Source organism: Ambystoma mexicanum, chromosome 8 (assembly GCF_040938575.1).
Source record: "Ambystoma mexicanum isolate Mex_15411 chromosome 8, UKY_AmexF1_1, whole genome shotgun sequence".
In the NCBI taxonomy this organism is placed as follows: Eukaryota; Metazoa; Chordata; class Amphibia; order Caudata; family Ambystomatidae; genus Ambystoma; species Ambystoma mexicanum.
This window is the reverse complement of record NC_090929.1, coordinates 592543089-592562844: the sequence shown is the minus strand read 5'-3', so window position 1 is coordinate 592562844 and position 19756 is coordinate 592543089. Positions and strand designations below refer to the sequence as shown.

The window sequence follows — 19756 nt, the reverse complement described above, 5'->3', positions numbered from 1 at the left end:
TCCACATATTATAGTTCCACTTCTATCGACGCGTCTAGCACTTGTATTGCGACCGTAACAATAAATGGTACTTGTGTTTGTTTAGGAGTTGTGCATTTAGACAGTGTGCTAACTGTTACTCTTGATTAATCTCAAATGATCACAAACACACTAGCGTAAGTTTGATTCAACTCTGGTTTATTCTGTGTTTTACCAGTTATTTTCTTAGACCATATTTTATTGTTTCATCATACAATTGGTGATTCTTATTGTCCGTAATGTATTTTTTATCATACAATTTTTCCTTTGGTGTTTTTGTTGTACAATTTTTATACATCTCTCTTCATTGTTCAGCACTTAAATATGCATCTCTCAACACGTGTTTCCCCACAGGTGTTTCCATGGTTCATCAAGTGATAGTCCCCTATTTAGGTTTCTGTAGAGGTCCGAAAGAAGGGGGTGTTTCTTAATTTTCCTTATTGTACTATTGTTTCTTAATTTTCCTTATTAGTACTTCTGTGATCAATCACCTTATAAATCTGGCTTGGAGGGGAAGATATGATTGTCTTCTTCACAGTGCCTGATCACGACCATAGTAGTATCAGAGCCCCTGAGCTTATTTGTAATGTGGCAAACTGTGCATCTGGCATGGGTATCCGGCCTTTGGGCTGCTGGAAGAAAGAAAATGAAGGATGGAAAAGGAAGAGGATAAGGGAATGGGTAATAGATGTTACAAACAGAGGGAGGGAGGAACGCAGTGGGGGAAAAAAGGTTTATGATTGCATGGGTGAGTGTTAGTCCTGCTAGTTGGACCATGGTCCTGCAAAAGGGAGGCAGTGGTTATGTCCTAAAGCGTTGAGATTACTATGCTGTCTTTCCAAGGCAGACTTGGAGAATTTTAATTCAGTACACAATGAAATGCTGGATACACAAGGGGCTCTGGAATGTGCTTGGGAAATCTAGAAAGATTGTTGGGAATCTCTATACTTTGAGCGATAGGACAAACCCCAAAAAGTTAAATCTGTGCCTGGCAAACTTGAGCTGGGAGCAGCATAGTCAAGGATGGACTGATTATAAAGTTGAAAGTTGTTAGTAACAGACGGTAAGGGAATCGAGTGGTCACATGAAAAAGGCCTGGTACCATGATGTCAAAAACATCATTATTAAGTGTTTGTTCCTTGTCATGTTGTGCTAGACTTTGTTTTAGTGCAGAGTGAGAAAGGATGGCGCCATACTTGGAAGTAGGCTATCCAAGTACTGTAATACTTAGCCACCTATAGCGATAACATATAGCCTGAGCTCCCTACGCAGAATATGTTAAATTAGGTGAAAGGCTGAGGTGGGTGTGCAACCAAAGAGGGCAGGTATGCAGAGAAGGGCCAGATGTCTGTCCTCCTGTATGCAATGCAGACTAGCACCCTTCTCTCATGTCATGTTACTATGCTTTGACTGTTACCATGAGGCTTTGTCACGCTCTCTACAGTGCTTCATGCCTCAGTAAGGCCACCTCACAGGACTGAGGAGCAGGGAGGAAACCTTTCAGGACACAAGCTAACAAATCTGAACACTGGTGATCTCAGAGATCAGCACTGAGGGTCCCACAGCCAGTCTGAGTGGAGCGAATGGGCATGAAACAGAAGTGAATGTGCCCCAAGGAGGATTCCCTGGTAAGATACATGGTGATCTAGGCAGCTTGTGCACCTGAAAAGCCTTTTAACAACAACATTTGATTATGGCTAAATGCATGCTGGATGATGCTTAATTCATTAAATTTTAACCTGGGAATCTCAGAGAACTTGGTCTTTTATAAACTGCCATCAGTGCTTCCTTGCCCAATAAAATCCACCTTTAAGTCTCTGTAAAATGCGTTCTGTAGTATTATGGTTTCTGTATGGGCAGTAAGCTGACTTTGGGTGCCCAGATGTCAAATGTCATGAAATCCTGCATCTTTAATCTCAGTCATATCAAGCCTCTGCTACCACTTCCTCTCCTTTCCCCATTGCATCTCACCAAGAGTCTCATTTTTCTCTCCACCTTCAATTTGGGCACCAGCATTTACCTGTGCCTTCTTCCCCCTGTACTTCTGATCTGCAGAGGGTACATGATGCTGCAGCCAGGCTCTAGTGCCTTCACGCAAAGTTTGACCACGTGTCCTCAGACCTCTTCTTGATTCACTGACTAATAGTAGTTTAAATCCCTCGACATTGACTACCAATGTTTTGTTTTGGCTACAAACCTTCTCATCGCTCAGAAGAACTCCTGCCATTTCATCCAGATCAAATCAGAGTTAAGTTCTGCCACAATAGCCTTTCTGATGTTTTTGATCTTAGTGGTGATGGAAGAGTGTTCCAGTGTTTGGCAGCTACCTCTGGGAAGCTACGCCCCCCTGCTTTCTGTCAGTTGAATCTAGGTATGGTGAGTAGGTGAAAGTGGGCTGAGTGAGTGGGTCTATTGGATTGGTTTTTAGTGAATTTGTTGGATAAGTACTTAGGGCTGAGTTGGAGAGACATTTGTGTGTCAAAAAGAGGGTTTTGAAAAGATTTGTTCGTTGACCGGCAACCAGTGGGCATTCTGTCTCGCCATGGTGATGTGTTTGTTTTTTGGGATGTTGAGGGCTGCTCTTAGGGCATTGTTTTGGATCACATATAGTGTTTTGATATTGTGGTTGTTAGAGCCTGCGTAGAGGAAGTCTATTCTAGATAAAATGAGAGCTCTAGCAAGCGTCATACAGCTGTCAGATGACAAGAAAGGTCTAGAAACCTTGATGAGTTTTGAAGTGTACACTGTCTCTGAGGCCATGGTGTTGACTTTGCTGGTTAAAGTTTGTGCTGAGACAAGGTAAATACCCAGGTTTTTACTTCCTTGGAGACATTGATCATGATCCCCTCAATAACAAAGGATTTGAAGGAGACAAAGAGTTTGTTTAGGTTGTTTTGTAACCCTATGAGTAACTCTGTTTTTTCGTCATTTAAGCAGAGGCCATGCTGGACCATCCAAGGCTGGACAGTTTTGTAGATTTTATTTAGTAATTGTGAGTCAGTGTCATACGTACCTGTAATAGGGATGAGAATTTGGGTATCGTCTGCATAGTTGGTGTAGGTGATACCCAAGTCATCGAGAAGGTCGAATAGGTGCTTGGTAAAGATATTGTAGAGTGTGGGGGGGACGCAGGAGCCTTAAGGGACTCCACAGGTGACTGGGGCTGGCACTGCTGCAGCGTCAGGTGTGAAGACCCTTGTGGTTCTGTTAGTCAGGAAGGACTGTGTCCAAAGTATAGCACTGGTTTGAAAAGTATATTGTGGTTGACTAAATCCAAGGCTGGTGAGAGATCTTTGATCTCGTCCATTTGTATTTTTAAATCCAGGAGGGCTGATTCAGTGCCATGCCCTGGACGGAAGTCCGATTGGCGAAGGCCTAGGAGGTTGTTAGATTCCAAATGGTTTTGGATTTGCAGATAAGATGCTCAGTCAGTCCAGTATCGTAAGCAAGAAAGGTACTGTTGTGATAGTGTGGTAGTTTAGAGGGATGATGGGGTCTAAAGTAGGTTTCTTCAGTAATGGCCACACATCTTTGAGGTTGGTTGGAACTGTGCTTGTTTCGAATGAGGCATTGATCAAGGTTGTGATGAATGGGGCAGGTTTGGCAGCACAGTCTTTAATGAACGATGCCGGGCAGATGCCACTTTGACATCTGGAGGGCTTAAGGCTTGTGATCGTTTTCAAGAATTCTGTTGCTGTAACTGGGGCAAATTCAAGTTGGGTATTGGTATTCTGATGTGTGTTTGTAAAGTCCGGCTGAGTTTGGCCAGGTGATAAGTTCTTTTTAATTCAATTTTCATTTGTAGTAGAGCGATTTTGTCAAGGAGTGCTTTTTTTATATATGTTCACCAGGCAGTGTCTTTAAGACACGATTCTTGGGGTGGCACTGGCGATTCAAATTCTTGTAGAATGGTGAAAAGCTCCTTAGTGCCGGAGTTGGCTTTGGCAACATAATATTATTTTTGCATTATACGTTTGTAAAACAATTTATATAATGTCAGCTGTTTAATGTAATTTCTGTACTTTTAAATGCATTGCTATTAAACTATTATTAACTAATTGGGCCCAAATTCTCATTTCAGCATTTAAGCTAAGTGTGCGATCCTGGGAAAATCAATTAATCTCAGTGTACCTTAACTCCAACCATTGGGATCCTGAAAAAGAAATTATCTCTAACGGTGAGGCAGATTTATTTGGTAAATAAAGTGTAAAAACAATTTGTGAAAGATTTGCGAATTGGTTAACCTAATTTGCTACTGCAGGCTATTTTCAAGGTTTTGACTGCCGCGGGTGGATTACGAGAACCAACCTTACATGCCCACCACCCTATCCGCTCCACCTCTCTAAAACAAATGCATATCTGCCAGAATATGATCCGATGATGGCAGACATGCATTATATTCATATGGGAAACGAAGGCTTTTAGCAACTGGTTAAAGCTGTCTGATTCCATAGGAATTCAGGTAAATGTGCAAAAATTGGCTGGAGGCATTTAATAATGCACTGAAACTTGGGTTTGCCTGAATTTCATGCATATGCACTTTGTTACGAAATGATATGGCATTTATGACGCACCTATACACAAGTGTTTCATGGCGCTACGAGGCAAGGGAGGGGGGAACTGAGGGAAGACAGAGACAACGATTTTACTAGGCCAGGTGAGATTGAGATCACGCAAGTGCAGGGGGGGGGGAAGGGGAAAAATGTGGGGGTAGGGGGTGGGGGCAGTGCAGTGCATAGGACAAACAGTAAAATAAGAAAGAAAGACAATAAATCAAATTTTCATTGGTGGAGTACTAAAATGCAAGTGTTAGGGAGAGCCGTCCTCTCTGCAATTAGCAGAGTGGCTCCTTTCCAACCAATGAAAAGGCATGCTATGTTGCCCTTAGCAAAAATCTGCAGAGCAACCTTTGTATGATCAGGTTTGAAGCTAAATTATACACCTATCTGCTTATTGTTTTATAATTATAAATGGTTACTTATAATGCGCTTAATTCCCTGGGATTTCAAAGCCCAGGCCCAGGGATCGAACCTGTGTTGCTCCACATTGTCTTGCTTCTAAGGAAAGCACGATGCCCCTGTGCTATCCTCCTGAGGTCCATTTAAGCACTATCCTTTGTCCTTTACCAGGTTCCAACAGGGAATGTGAGAGATTATAGGTGCCCTCTCCCTTTAAGCATACCATTTTAGCCATATAACATAGCAATCCATATAGTATTACTTGTCTTTCTGAACTTCCTTTCCTTTAAAGCCTGCCAGCTTTTACACCAAAACAGGGCAAAATCAGTCTGTGATTGATGGATGGCTTTGATAGACGACTGCACTAGGCTGACAGAATTATTGTGAAAGGTACAGTGAGCTAAAACATGGTTGTAGAACCTCCCGAGTTGAAACCTACCCAAAGAATAGGTTATTTAACCGTGTTCCTTCTCGTTAGAGGGCCTAACAGACCTTTATATGAATGTTTAGGGACTTGGGGTTTCACCCTAAATTACCCAGGGTGATCCAGATGTGGACCCCTTGCTCACTGTATTTAGAGAGGCACAGATTCTCCTTCCTGAGGAAGGCCAACAAGGCTTGAAACACGTGTCTGGGATTTCTGTCTGTACGCTTGTTCACCTGTGAAATGCCTAGCTTTTCAGTGATGAATTGGAGAGGTGGGGGAACAGACTATCCAAATCGATATTTCTCCTCTGTGAAAGGTACAGTGAGCTAAAATATCGTTGTATACCCTTCCGAATGGCCATCTACCCGTAGAGCAGGTTATTTGGCAGTGTTTTTTCTCAGTAGATGGGCTATCAGACAACTATAGGAATTTTCGTATATTGTACTTCAGGTAAATTTTCTCCAGCTTCTAGGTTTTCTGTTAATAAATGTTATGGTAGCCAATTAAATGTTACTCAATGATGGTGAGGATTCTTCAATCACAGGAGAGGTGCTCCTGCAAAAGCAACCTTAGCCAGCTGGCAAGGGTGCGGAAAAACGAGGGATGCCAGGGTTTGCCAGAACGGCTCCCATAACATCTAACCATGTGCAAGGGAGGCGTGATACTAAAATGCCCTGTTGATCCATGTGTGCCGTGCAGACTTTTGGAATCTCAAAGTATCTACATATATACAGATGAGGTTCGGATTTGGTCTAAATGTACCTGTTGATAATCGTGAATAAAACCTTTGACTGGATAGGCTCACTAACATGGCATGATCCCAATGAATATAAACATATCAATGGTGCCGTTGTTAAGTTAATCGACAGAAGCAAGTAAGGATCACATTTGGCTCCTATTTACATTTTCTTACTATTCATTGGCAGCAGCCATGTCATTGATGTGCCTGCATAAAGCAATGTGCATGCTCCATCACAATGCACATCAGGTGGTGAGTTGAATGACATGGTGAACTATATTCAGATTAAATAGTCATATGTGCTAATCTATCTGTGCATATCTAAATGTATTCTTCATTTTTGTCATTTCTACTCTCTCCATCCCGTTTTTCCACCTCTCTTGCTCACTTTCCTTCAGTTTCACTTCCTTGCCTCTGCTCTTCTCTCAATTAGCCACTCCCCTTTTTATTTAAGTCACCCCCGTCCGCTTCTCATGTTACCCTTCTCAGCCGGCCCCTCCCTTCCTTCCTTACACTACTTCTGTAGCTCTATGCCTGTAAAATGCAACATGTTTCTCTCCAGATGTTTTGGACTACAATTCCATCTGCCCCAGTCAGCATAGACATTGGTGGGGATCATGGAAGTTATGGTCTAAACCAAAAGGGGGAGCTGCAGGTTGCAGACCACTGCTGTGCTCCCCTTTTCTTTATGTGCCCCTTTCCCTTGATCTAACATCCTCTATACTTATTTCTGTACCACTTTCTCTACAAAAAATGTATTACCAGATATGTATGCAGCACTTCATGGTGGATTCCTCACGCTTCTAAGCACTGCAATAATGCCCATTATTATCAACCAATGTAATGCTGCTCCATTTTTTCGACCTATATATGATGAGAACTGACTTGCCCCTCCTGAGCATCAAAAATGTGAGGTGCCGTTTGACCCCATGTCAGAGACAAGCACTTAACGATGAGCTATCCTCCTCGACTTACCTCCAAATTGTCCACCCCTATCTGTAGCGCTTTCCATCCTCGCACTCCATTTGCTTCCCAGCCATCAGTAATGTTCTCCCTCTAACTTCCATCCTCCCCATGTCTGTCTCTAGGCGTTAACTCTTTTACTTACATGTCCCTCAACATCTGATAGGCCTAAATCTCTCACCCTATTTCTCCCTAGCCCCCTTTTACCTCCCTTGCTCCAACTCTGCCATCCCTCCTCCTGGCGCTCTCCCATCTAATAGCTCCAAACACAAATTACCTGTAATGCTTATTAAGCCATCAGAGCATCACGTGGCTTCGCCTTCCACCCTCCATAATGCAATCGGCTTACATCGGTGATTGCATTACAATGGCCACGCTGCACAATACGTTAAGCCTTTTCTGTTCCTCGCAAGGATGCTTTCAGCCCCTTGGTGTGTCCAACCTAGCAGTCCTTAAGTGCCATTAGCAGCCTGCATTCTGAATCATATCTCTCATCACCTGGGGCCATCCCATTTGGATGTACGTCAACACTTTACTTTATGTGACAAATAATATGGGGCATGTTTTTCTGCTATTCTGTTGACACGTATGTGCAATCGTTTGGTTATTTCAAATCAATGCATTACAAAATTACTGATTATTTAGTAGATTATAAAACACAGATACGATGCCCCCCAAGTGTGTTACTTTCGAATTAGAATAGCTAATTCCTCAAACATATGTGCCCCATATTTGTAACTCCCTGTAATCAGGAATCACTGTTTTTCCCTCTCTCTCCTCCAAGTGTTTCTGCATCGTCATGAATCTATGGCTAGTGAAGCGACCGTGCCCTTCTTTTTTACAAGCCTGAGGGAAGCAAGGACTTTAACATAGCCCCAGGGCGTTCCTCGGCTGGTAATACCCCCTACCCCCACTGAGGGATCTATTGCTATTAGTACTCCCAGTCAGTTTCCATAGAAAACTAATGGCAATTGAACTCCAAACAGAGCTTCTTTTTGTGTCGGCAGCTGCGTATGAACTCAGAGTCGGGACGAAATGCCCCCCAGCTAACTGCCATCGGAATAGAATGAGAACACTAGAGTTATCGTTCTGTTCCGTGTGCAGGCTGCTGACGACCATAATGGGTGTATTCTGTAAAACAAACAGCATTAGGATACCAAGTGATCCCAATGCTGTTCAATTTACAAAATTCACCCAATATGGCCGCCAGACCCCTGCACACAGAACAGAACGATAAGTCTAGTGTTCTCATTCTGTTCCGGTGCGAGTCAGCAGGCGCACAGAAACAAAGCTTTGTCGGCCAGGGAACAAACCGGCGAGGGCCAATCAGATTGATTGTTACGATCTGATTGACCCTTGGTGGGTACTGATAAGGAATTATAATGGCATTAATTAAAAGTATGTGGCCTTACAGTTTCTCTCTATGAGTAAGAGTTGTTGGTGTACTCATTCTATACTCGAGCATAGACAGGCAATTGCCTTCTTGGAGTCATACACACAGTATAGCAGGGGTCTGCAACCTTTGGCTACCCAGATGTTTGGAACTATAACTGCCATCAGCCCTATTCAGCAAAGCCAAGGGTGCGGCTTCATGGGAGTTGTAGTCCAAAACACCTGGGGAGGTGCAGGTTGCAGACCCATACAGCCTGCAGTATAGGAATCATTGGGTGTCTAGTGGGAAATTCCTTTCTAAGAGTCCCTATGTGCTTAGATGAGTCCCCTCATTATCTAAGAATTATCGTTTGTCCAGAGTACCGCTATGCCGAAGGGGTCACCCACTTATGTAGAATGCATTACTCTCTTAGGGTATCTATATACTTGAGGGGCTATAGGGATGCGCAGGAGGGCATTTCCATAGTAACCCAAGGATTGCTGACAGAGCTTTTCCAATAGTTCACAGTAATGCATGGTAAATTAAATAGCCACCAGCAAAGGCCTTGTGTATTCAGGGATCATGTGCAATAAAAGAGGACTACATCTACTGAGCTCTATGGTAGAAGAAGGAGCATTTCTTTTCCTGACAAGGCCACTGGGTGCCTCTTTCAAAGAGAAGAAAAGGGATGAATATCTTGTTAAAATGGTACTTCCTTGTATAGATGAGACTGCAGCCACAGGTAAGGTTAGGAACTTCTTTACTTCAGGTTCCAGTTACAGGTTAAAAGGTCACAAGTAACAGGCAATTACATTAGGATCTAGGGACACAGAGACATCCCCCGGCACCCTCTCTCTCAGGCAGCTCACTCCCAACTGACATTCACAGAATACTCGAGGGAAAACCCTCACACAGCATTCTACATCCAAGCATTCTACGGGCATTCCACGGCTCACATGCTCACAGCACAGACCCAAGGGGAACAGCACATCACAACACATCTCTAGCTCAACTCTCTGATTGCCAGCTGTCTGAATATTCTGGGAGCTGCCTTCGTGCAGAGTGGTCAGTAAATCCACAGAAGTCAGGATCTGGATTGACTAGAGCAGCATAAATACAAACAGGAAAAGATGGGGAATCAATCCTTCTTGATCTATGGCTTAGTGATATGCATTGTCATACCCATCAACATTAAGCTCACTCCCGCCATCATAAAAATTAGGAAAGAAATCAAGACCCTCCTCTTCAAGGAGCACCTTCTTCAAACCTGGTAGAATACACTGCCTGAATCCACCCAGACCTGCTACCATACCAATACACAACCTTTGCACCACACCTCTGCATTCCTTCTCAGCACTGTTACATGTTCTCCAAAAGATAATTATTCCTTGCCATGCTGGTAACAACTGCTTAGTCGTGAGGAGTTCTCCCCTTTCTCATCATCTACTGTGAGACCTACTGATGTGCATCACTCCATTGCTTCACAAAGTTAGGTGTTCACTCAATAAATACTGTGACGAAGTGCCCTCCCTGAGAAATGGAGTGAGGGGGGCCATGGGAGCTGATGAAGCTCACTTGCCTATCTACAGGAAGTATATAGAATAGCCTTGCAGGCCTGTCCCATACTTCCATTTAGAGCAGCGTTCACACTCCCCAAACCACCATTCTGAAAGGTATCAACACAGTGGCCAAACACCCCCAGCCGGGGTGTGGCTTGTGACACAGAATCCGCCTGGGCGAGGTAATGAAATGGCCAGCTGATGTCAAGATTCTGGCCCGTATTTATATAGACTGGGCCCATGAGTAACTCTCTGACCCTTAGAAATTCAAACATTAGCTGCCATAAATGGGATGGTGGCAGGACTTAGGACGGACATTCAAATCAGCGAGAGGGCCAATTATCCCATGAATATGAAAAGAGGCTAGGGCCACAACAGAGTGTGGGAGTTTGGAGATTGGGATATAGTATGGAGGCATGCAGAGGGAGAAAGGATTAGAGTGTAGGAGAAAGGAACGATTGTACGATAGGTAAGGCTTGGGAGAATGGAAAGCTCAACGAGGAAGAGGGAGAAGGAGTTGTTGTAAAGGAAAGGAAGGTACTGGAGGAGAGAAAGATCAAGAAGGACGAGCAGGGGGAAGGCAAGATTGTAAATGCACAGTTGGTGGTAGGGGGAAGTGGATAGGGAGGGTGAGAGAAAGATCAGTAAGCTAGATGAAGGAATGGTAAGGGGAAAAGGAGGAAGAAAAGGGAAAGGTTCCACTGGAGAAGGGTGAAGGAGAGATGTGATGAGGGGAAGGAGGAGAGCATCAGTCCACGAGAGAAGAAAAGCAGGAGACGGAAGCGAAAAGAAAGGCCCAAAGGAAAAAATATGTATTCGCCAAACCAAGGGGTCAAATACTAGGATGGGTGCTGAGAGAAAAGTGGTGAAACCAGTGGAGACTGAGCTGGGGTACAGCCAATTTACAAGCACTAGACAACCGAAGACATGTATTGACCTGGGCTCATAGATCGGTATGGCCAAATGCAGAGAAGAGGCCAGAGAAAAGAAAAGAAGAAGAGAGAGAGAGAGCAATAGATACTAACTGGGAGCCATAGGCTGAGCTCTGGTGGGATTGGTATGCCATAAAGGAATAAATAACGTTCACTTACTTAGAATTTAAGGCAAGAAGGCTAATTGGGAATATGAACCTGGAAGACTAGTGGAGAATTTGGACATGGTAGGCTTATCAAGAAACCAAGCCAGAAGGGCTCACTTGACACAAAAGTCAGTCTCTGACTTTGGTGGGACTTGATTTGGCTGCATGGCACTTGCTCGGAGGCTACAATGAAGATGCCTGAAAATTAACCCAAGGTGGAATGGGAGAAATTGGACTGTCATTGGCAAGCTCAGTGACTATTGCCTAGGACAACCACCACATCCCTTCTATCACATGGTGCCCTTAACTAATCCTATACTTCTCACTAACCCTAGCTTCTTGTTCTCTATCCTACCCTCAAGCTCACTACTTTCCAAACACACTGGGTAGCAACTAGGGTCTGTATTACTCACCATGGGACACAAACAACCATCAGCAATCTTTGTATTTATTGTTGATGTGTAAGATGACAATTGTAATAAGCCGATTACTCCATGGTACCCAGTGAAAGTGAGGGTGACAAAGGCAATGGAGGGGAAACAAAGAAAAGCTTATTCACAGTTCTTGGTGCATTTAGACCAGTGCAAGGGCAGGGGAACGGGCACAAGTAGAAGAGCAGGCATGCTAGGTGGTCAAGCATTTGGCAAGTGCCATGAAACAGACAAAAGATATAGGTGCACAACTAAGGTAAAACATGCAGGAGGTAAAAAGAGGGAACCTCAACGCATTAGCTCTCAAAAGGAGTGACAAGCCTTCCCCTAGGATTCAGTATGTTGTGGGTTCTGCTTGCTCATGTGCAAATAGAAAGGGTGCGTTTTCAGGATTGACTTGAGACAGTGGGTCAGAAAGATCAGAAAATGTGCAGAGGGACCAATTCCTAGTCCCCTGCTAGGTAAGAGATGTGTTTTAATGGCTTTCTGAGTCCATGTAGCTATCCTCAGGTTTGATTTTCAAAGGAAATGTATTCCAGAAGGGAAATGGCTCTGGGTTAATTGACTTCATTCTAAGCTTCTTACTTCTGGAGGTGGCAGAGGCAAGGCTCCTTAGCCTCGTGGAGCTCAGTTCCCATGCTGGTTGTATTTCTTAATGAACAGTTTGACGTAAGATATGCCACCCCACAGAGCACTGGCAAGTCACTGACGGGAGGTGAGTGGGAAACTGTGCAACTTTAAGAATTGTAGGTGGCTCTGAAACATTGGTCAGGAGTGTTCCCCTTGACTGTGAACTGTGATACAATATGTACTTTGGCAGGATTCTGTTTCAGGAACCCCACTCCGAATACTTTGGGTCTTCTGCTTACTTGTTTTGGTTACCCCTTAACCCACACACTCTTTCTAAGAAATGTAACCACATTGGTTATCCTGGGACCAGCCCTCGAAGCCTATGTGAAAATGTTATATGAGTCTCAATGTCTTTGTTGGTCCCTTGGCCTATGCAAAGATCCAAAATAAAATACAATACAAAAGGCATAGCCATAAGCAGCGGGAGAGACAATAGCCAAAAAGTAGCATGAGGAAATTGATTACAGAAAAAGGGTAGAATTTAGAACATGTAAACCAAACACTGCAGACATTGTAATCTGTTTTGCCCTTAGCCATTTTAACACACGTTCTCCTCCCAACTCATGCACAAAATAGTGAAGCCACAAACATCTTGTAACTAATAAAAGTACATGCCCCTGTACATCAGAGGAGAGAATATCCCCTGAACAATTTTGGAATCTGTTAACCCATCATTATTCTCATGAAATCACTCACAGTCTAGAGGGTAGCTAGTGAGAGTATTCACAAGGCTATCAAATGTTTATCACTCCCACTCTTCAACCTGCAACCTTGAATGGTTACCACACATCCTAGCCATTTCATGTACCTAAAACACTGGCCCTCAGTCAGTCAAAGATACCCCCCACTCTGGACCTCAGGCCAACCTGACATGAAGATTACCTCAAGAGTCATACCAAGCCATACCATTCTACTGAACATCAAATCACCACCAAATCACTCAAAACATGGCATGGTCATATCCAGTACCATTCACTCCCCACCAAAATCTAATACATGTAACCTCACAAGTGCCACACTGCCATTTTTACCATTCTCTCCCAGATCCAGCAGAGAGTGCCAAGAATGCACCGGGTTTGCACATAGTCAAGAGAACAAACAGGCCACCACATATAAGTGCCCTGGAAGGGTCCGATAGATGCAATTCAGAAAAGCTCAATGAGCTAAAACTGCCTTTATGCTCCAGATTCTCTAGATTCTCACTACCTCCATTACATGCCAAAGCCACAACCACATCTTCTGTTCAACTCTGTATTCCTAGCAGACAGCGAACTGCAGAAAAACACGAAAATGGGATCCCTAAATATCAAACCGCCTGACACATATCCTGACATTGACCGCTGCATAAAACCCACTCATACACTCTGCAAGAAAATATGTCCAATCTAAAAAAAAAACATTAAAGTAAAGACTAAAAAAAAAACTGGTCATCATTCTCACACGCCATTGAACACTGGAAACACGTGTGTCCACAATTCTTCAATTTCTCATGCACAAAGAACACCTTGATGTTCAGTGAGACACAAAAAGATATCTGACCAGACCGCATATACATGGTTCGATGGACGAGAACTCACAGACTGCACAAGATTTTGTTATTGCCACTCAGCATAGGGCTGCAAAGATTGCATCAAAATATACCATATTTTTCAAATACCCAAAAAAATACTCATTTCACAATCAACAAGAACTCTGGTAGGGTCACAGTAGCACAATTTAGAGCACCCCGTTTAGGCAAAACTCATCACTGGCTCCTAAAATGATATCCTTTATCCTAGGAAAATTCTTGCCACTTCAGCCATATCGTCATTGACAGAGTAGCCATATCCAACAACTGGACCTTTGACTTGGATATTCTTAGGCTAAGACGATGCAGGTTCACAATATCTTTCATCCAAAAAGAGAATTTTAGCCCACACATTGGTTCCCATTACAAATTCTTTTTACACACAACATCCTCAATGACATCTAACATAGTAAAAGAGGTGATACTTGTGGGCCTCCTTAGCATGACCCATTTAACCTTATTTTGGTAATGACATAGAATGTCTATGTGAAAACAAGTGGAAACTATCTTTCCAAGGGATTTCATGCATTCACACCATTTCAGATCTTCTTTCTGGCCACCAGGCAGTGAGTGGCAAAGCAGGAAATCCACACAGTGCATGATTCCAATCCATGGAGGAATCCAATTGTGTCTCCACCCTCATCGATATTTGGATGCTGGAGGAAAAAGTGGGATCCTTACCAACTCTGCCTACATTTTAGCACGTGCTAGTAGCAAGCAGAGTCCAATGGGATCTGTTGTAAAGTTGGTCACTATGTTTTTTAATGTCAACTGAAATTACTGTTCTCAAACATGCACAGATCTCCGCTAAGCAGAGATCTAAGACAATTCACTGCAAGATGCGATTTTAGGCATGGGAACGCAGGGTTTACCTTGGTTACCATGTCCAGTGCTGTACTGGCATTCAGAGATCAAAATCTCTCTTGAAGCACCTGAACCTAAGAAGAAATAGAACTTGGTCTATTTTTCAGCAGATATCTTATGAAGTTCACAAGTGAAATCTAAGAAAAGGTTGGCCAATCTTTTTAGAGAGCATGTTAAATTACCTGGAGAAGTGATACACCTCTTTTAAAAGGTCAGAAACTCTAATGATCTTGAATATAAAGGTTCAAACTGCACTCTTTATTTATTACACAAATAAACATTATAATTTTAAATCATAAATCATAAAGCCAAATCACTGCAACAAGAAGGGGAAATGATTGGCTAGTTACCTAAATAGCAAGCAGAGTAGATCCAAAGTAGTCATGATCATAGATGATAGAAAGAGGATGTCCCATATAGATGACATGCACATTTCTAAATTTTCCTCAGATTGTTGCCAACGCCTTTACTCCTCTTAGGCCAAACCCACAGATATTGTATCCACAAACTGCCCTATAAACCAGGACACCTCCTCATCTCTCATGATCCAATGTTCTGCACCTTGACTCTCCACAGTAATGACTTCTCAGAGGCTCTGTACCAGCTAAGGTCCATGGACAGGATGGCTTGCCCACCATTTTATCCAGACTTTCTCATATACCATTGGCCCAACTGAAATACTGGGTTGAAATCCCACCCCTGTTAAAAATGACAGACCCGAATCCCTCATTCATTTTTATTGCAAAACCTATGCAAAGATCCTGGCAAATACATATTCAAAGCTTCTCAAGAGTCTCTTTGTTCCAGAGTACATGGGCTTTGTGGGAAGGAGGCACACATCTGATAATATTAGGATGTTTTGGGTTATCTCATATGGGGCAAACACGCTGCTTATATTATGGTAGCAATCCCCTAAATGCAGAGAAGGACCTTCAATGTGTTGAGTGGGGACTATTTCATTCAAGAGCTAAAAGTGAGAGACAAAAAGTGGCAGTGATACTGTGAAAATGGAACACAAAGTACAGACATAACAAATTGAGAAAAAGAATGAAAAGAGCAAGCAGGCGAATAGACCATGGACATATTTGAAGATGGAGCAACGATAATGAAACCCATTGACAAGTGGAGAAGGAAAGCAAATGAAGCACAGTAAGAGCAGAGCAGATATCAAAAAGATGAGCTAACTAAGACAGGAGACTGAGAGCATAAATACAAATCCATCTATGCAGTGAGTGCCACTGGTCCTGTCACTAGGCTCTGTCCCCTGTGCTGTCTTCCGCCCGCCCAGAGCCTTCCAAAACGTTTTCACACTTTGAGCGGCAACTTTAAAACTCCTTGCAGTGCTGGTGAGCAGTTAGTCCTTCCTTTGCAGTGAATGCAACAGTTCAAGTGAACAGACTCTACCTCCTCATTCCGTCAAGCCCACTTCCATACCCACTGCTTAAACAAGCCTTAATAGGCATCCTCATCACAGGCTCCTCCGCTATGGACAAAGACCAGGACTTCACAGGTTGAAATATATTGAAAGAAAGTATTTTATAGTTTTCAGGATGCAAAAGCAAAAATGTTCACTTTCAATAAAGAATTGATACAACAAAGTTCCTTCACAACACAACATTGGAATTCCCGGTGTACTCCCCTGCCATGAATTCCCTTACTGAATTGGATATCATGGTTTACTCTCCTGCCAGGAATATCTCCCTCTTGACTGACATAGATCGCCTGGTAAACTCTCCTGCCAAGTATCTCTTTAGTATCAGACAGTTATCCTTTGTCAGTTGTATCACTTTGTTCGACTTCAATTAGTACTTGTACCAATTTTCATCATACAGATATCCCTTATGAGGGTTTGTGCAAGCTCTTTTTGTAAACCTTCCTTACAAAGTCTCTTGGCTCTTGGCAATGCTTGTTCTAAGTTCCCCCAACTGACATCTCATGTCGGAAAAATTGCACAACCTTTTCCTCTTTGTTTCTCTTTACAATGTCTTTTGGCTTTTGGTAATGCTTGTTTCAAATATCCCCCAAATGACATCTCATGTATTCTCTCTGTTAATCTATTTGGTCGGTATTCAAAACGTTCTCATAATTGCAATTGTTTCTTTCGGAGCACCCAAGGGTTACCTCTTTCATTAGGCCAATTCACTGGTTTCTTATGGCATCTCTGTGTTGTCTGAAGTTGCTGCAGTGCGGATTGCTGAGGGAAGGGATTTGGTAAACCCTCAAACCCTCTTTCAGCTCCTTTGTCAGCCTTACACCTCTTCGCCAGTAAGGTTGCTGCTCTTCGGGTTGAAAACACTGTTGACAGCTTTCCTGCTGCTGTCTTTGGCTGTGCGACACTTCCCTGTGGCTCAGCAGGCTCTGTCTGGTCTCCTGCCTTTCTTGCACGTCAGAGCGACTCTCTACAATTCGGGAGCACCTCTCCCCTTCAGCTGGGCTTCCTCCTGCTCATCTGCTTTCATCCGTGATTCTGCTTCCCGCTCTGCATACTCTGCAGCACCACACGACTTCTCCTTCACCTTCACATTCAGCTTTTCTCACCAGCGGGTGATTTTCAGATTTAAATATTTAAATGTCCAGCTCGGTTGATTGAAAGAGTAACACCTAGACTGCATGTTCTTCTTGGCAGCACCATTGACCCTCATTGACTCTTTGCTCTTCTTCTTCATGCCAGTAATAAAAGATTTCTGGGAAGTGCAGTCCAAAGGTTTACCATAGGTTTTTAAGTGCTTTTGCTGAACACTGTTGCCTACATAATAATCATCAACCTGAAATGTCAAGAGAGTTTTAGAGGGGCTGTTCATATGTGAAAGATGAGTAAAATTTGACTAAAATGTTCAACCAAAGCAGGTTACAATTAAAGTGCTATGATAAATGACAACAGGCCATTAGAAACTCTGGGATTAGGGATTCTTCTTCATAGGCAAGGGAAGAATACTGTGTCTCTCCTATCAGGGTCATCACCTCCCCCTGACCGTTCTCTCCCACCACTTGATCCTCTCTCCTGACACCACCCACAGGGTCAGGATCAGGATGTGTCTGTGTTTCTCTGGCCATGTGAGAGGAGATTGCCACCGGGGAGTAGAGATGACTCTGAAGGATTCATTACATGGCTCTCGCACCCTCAGACATACCCAGACATATGCCACTCATCGCCAATCAACTACAAGCTATACATTTGTGCAACATGATGCCCATCAATGCTCACCTCATCATCACCCAAAAGACTGATGCCATCAAAAGCATCAAAGCCTGCCCCACCCCAATCTCCTCACATTTGTGAAATATCCTTGTTCCTTCGGGATATAGCATACACAAGTGGGGAGGATAGGTGGTGGCAGCCACAAATTCAAAGTGGACCTGAGCCGTCGAGAAGAAGCCTCTACTAGATTTATATATAAAACTCATTGCTCACCACCTACCACTGTTACAGAAACAGAATATCACCTTCAACCTCAACTACCACCCACCAAACATGAGTGGATCGTGATTTGAATGAAATCACTCACCTCTTCACATAAACCTCCATTTCTCACTCCACTCATTAAAATCTTTCTTTGTGACTTTACCTTGCCTGGAACCCAGGCCACCAAAAATATTAGGAAGGCCTTCAATGATCTAAAAGATATATGGACATGAAATACTTTTATTGACACCCACCCAAATTAAAGGCAATGTATTTAACCGTACACAAAATGTGGTTGTGGGCACAACACTACTGCTCAACAGAAGTAAAGACTAATCAATTCTTCTACAAATATTGGAAAATGTATTTGGTGCTAGCCAGGATGCCTAAATTGCACCTTTCCAGGCAACAAATGCATAAAAAAAGATTGGGGGTTCCCCACCAGTGTTTGGCTGCACCCTGTCAGTAAATACTACAGTATTATTGCATGATTATTAGAAAACAAGTACAAATGTAAATAAAGCAACTTGATCTCAACAATAGAATAATGTATCTTCTCTGTTATACTCATTTAGTGCTTCAGAGGCAGAATGTATGGCCAAAGCCTTTCGGGCTGTGTGCCCATCGTCAGATCCGACTCTGTACATAGCTGAAACATACTATAGACACATAAAACCTTGACTTCTACAAGATAAATGCTCTTCCAGACAGAATTCACTAACTGGAACAATTGATAAACACGCTCAGTCCACTAAAACAATGTTTCTATAGGGGCAAACACTCTACTCCCATGTATATGCAGGAACTAGTAGACAGAAAGTGCAACATATGTAGACAGGATTAACACTGGTGTAAATCTTACTGTCAGTTCTACCTCCCTGCATTAAAGCCCATCAGCACTTATCACAGAGGCCAAAGCCTCTCACTACTATGCAGGGACAGTCGTAGCAGCGAACTGGCACCTTGATCAGGAACCTCAGAGTGGGTGTGCTTGAGGGTGGGAGGGTGTCCTTGTTTAGTGTCTTGGTGTAAGCCACTCTGTAACCACTGTTTCAGCACCATGATTCCTAGGTGTGTGTTTGTGCTTAACAAGTGTTGTACCATACAATATCTAAGGATTGAAAAACGCCTCTCTAATCCTAAATCTAAAGGTGGGAGCATCAAATAATAATAAAGCAGTCCTAGTGGTGTCTTGTCAAAATAAAAGGGCCTATACTAAAAACTATTGCCAATCCTTACCTCTAATTACAAATAGTGTGGGAAACAATGTTATGTTAAGAAAGGAGTGTCCAAGAAATATTAAGTCGGGATATTCAGGCCGTTGGCCTCCCTTCAACAGGTTTTCAGCACGGGACACTGCGATGCCCTCATGCTTAGCACTGTCTCTTGGCTTCTCTAGCACGAGGGTGCAGTCCAAACATTAGCATCATGGCCTTCCGTGCCCAAGTCTCTTTGCCTTTCAAAGTCTCTTCTTTCAGAGGGTCTGATGCGAAAAACAAATAATACCTTAGTTTCCTGTCAGGATTTCACACGCACTCAATTTCTCAGGTGATTCACTATTCACCTCGGACCTCCCTCAGCTGGGCTCAGATCCTCTTTAACACAATGCTCGTTGGATTTTCATGTATCCAATTTATATACCCAATTTCTCAGGTGATTCACGGTTCACCATGGATCCCCCTCCGCCGGGCTCAGATCCGTTTCGACACAATGTTCAATCAGTCCTCCTCCACCGGGCTCTATCCAA

At 43.2% G+C, this 19756-nt stretch overlaps 1 protein-coding gene across 8 annotated transcripts in view; it reads right to left on the bottom strand.

The window, feature by feature from the left end:
* Positions 1 to 19756, bottom strand: part of ESPN (espin) — a 1343653-nt gene that overhangs the window by 1278530 nt on the left and 45367 nt on the right. The window lies entirely within an intron of this gene.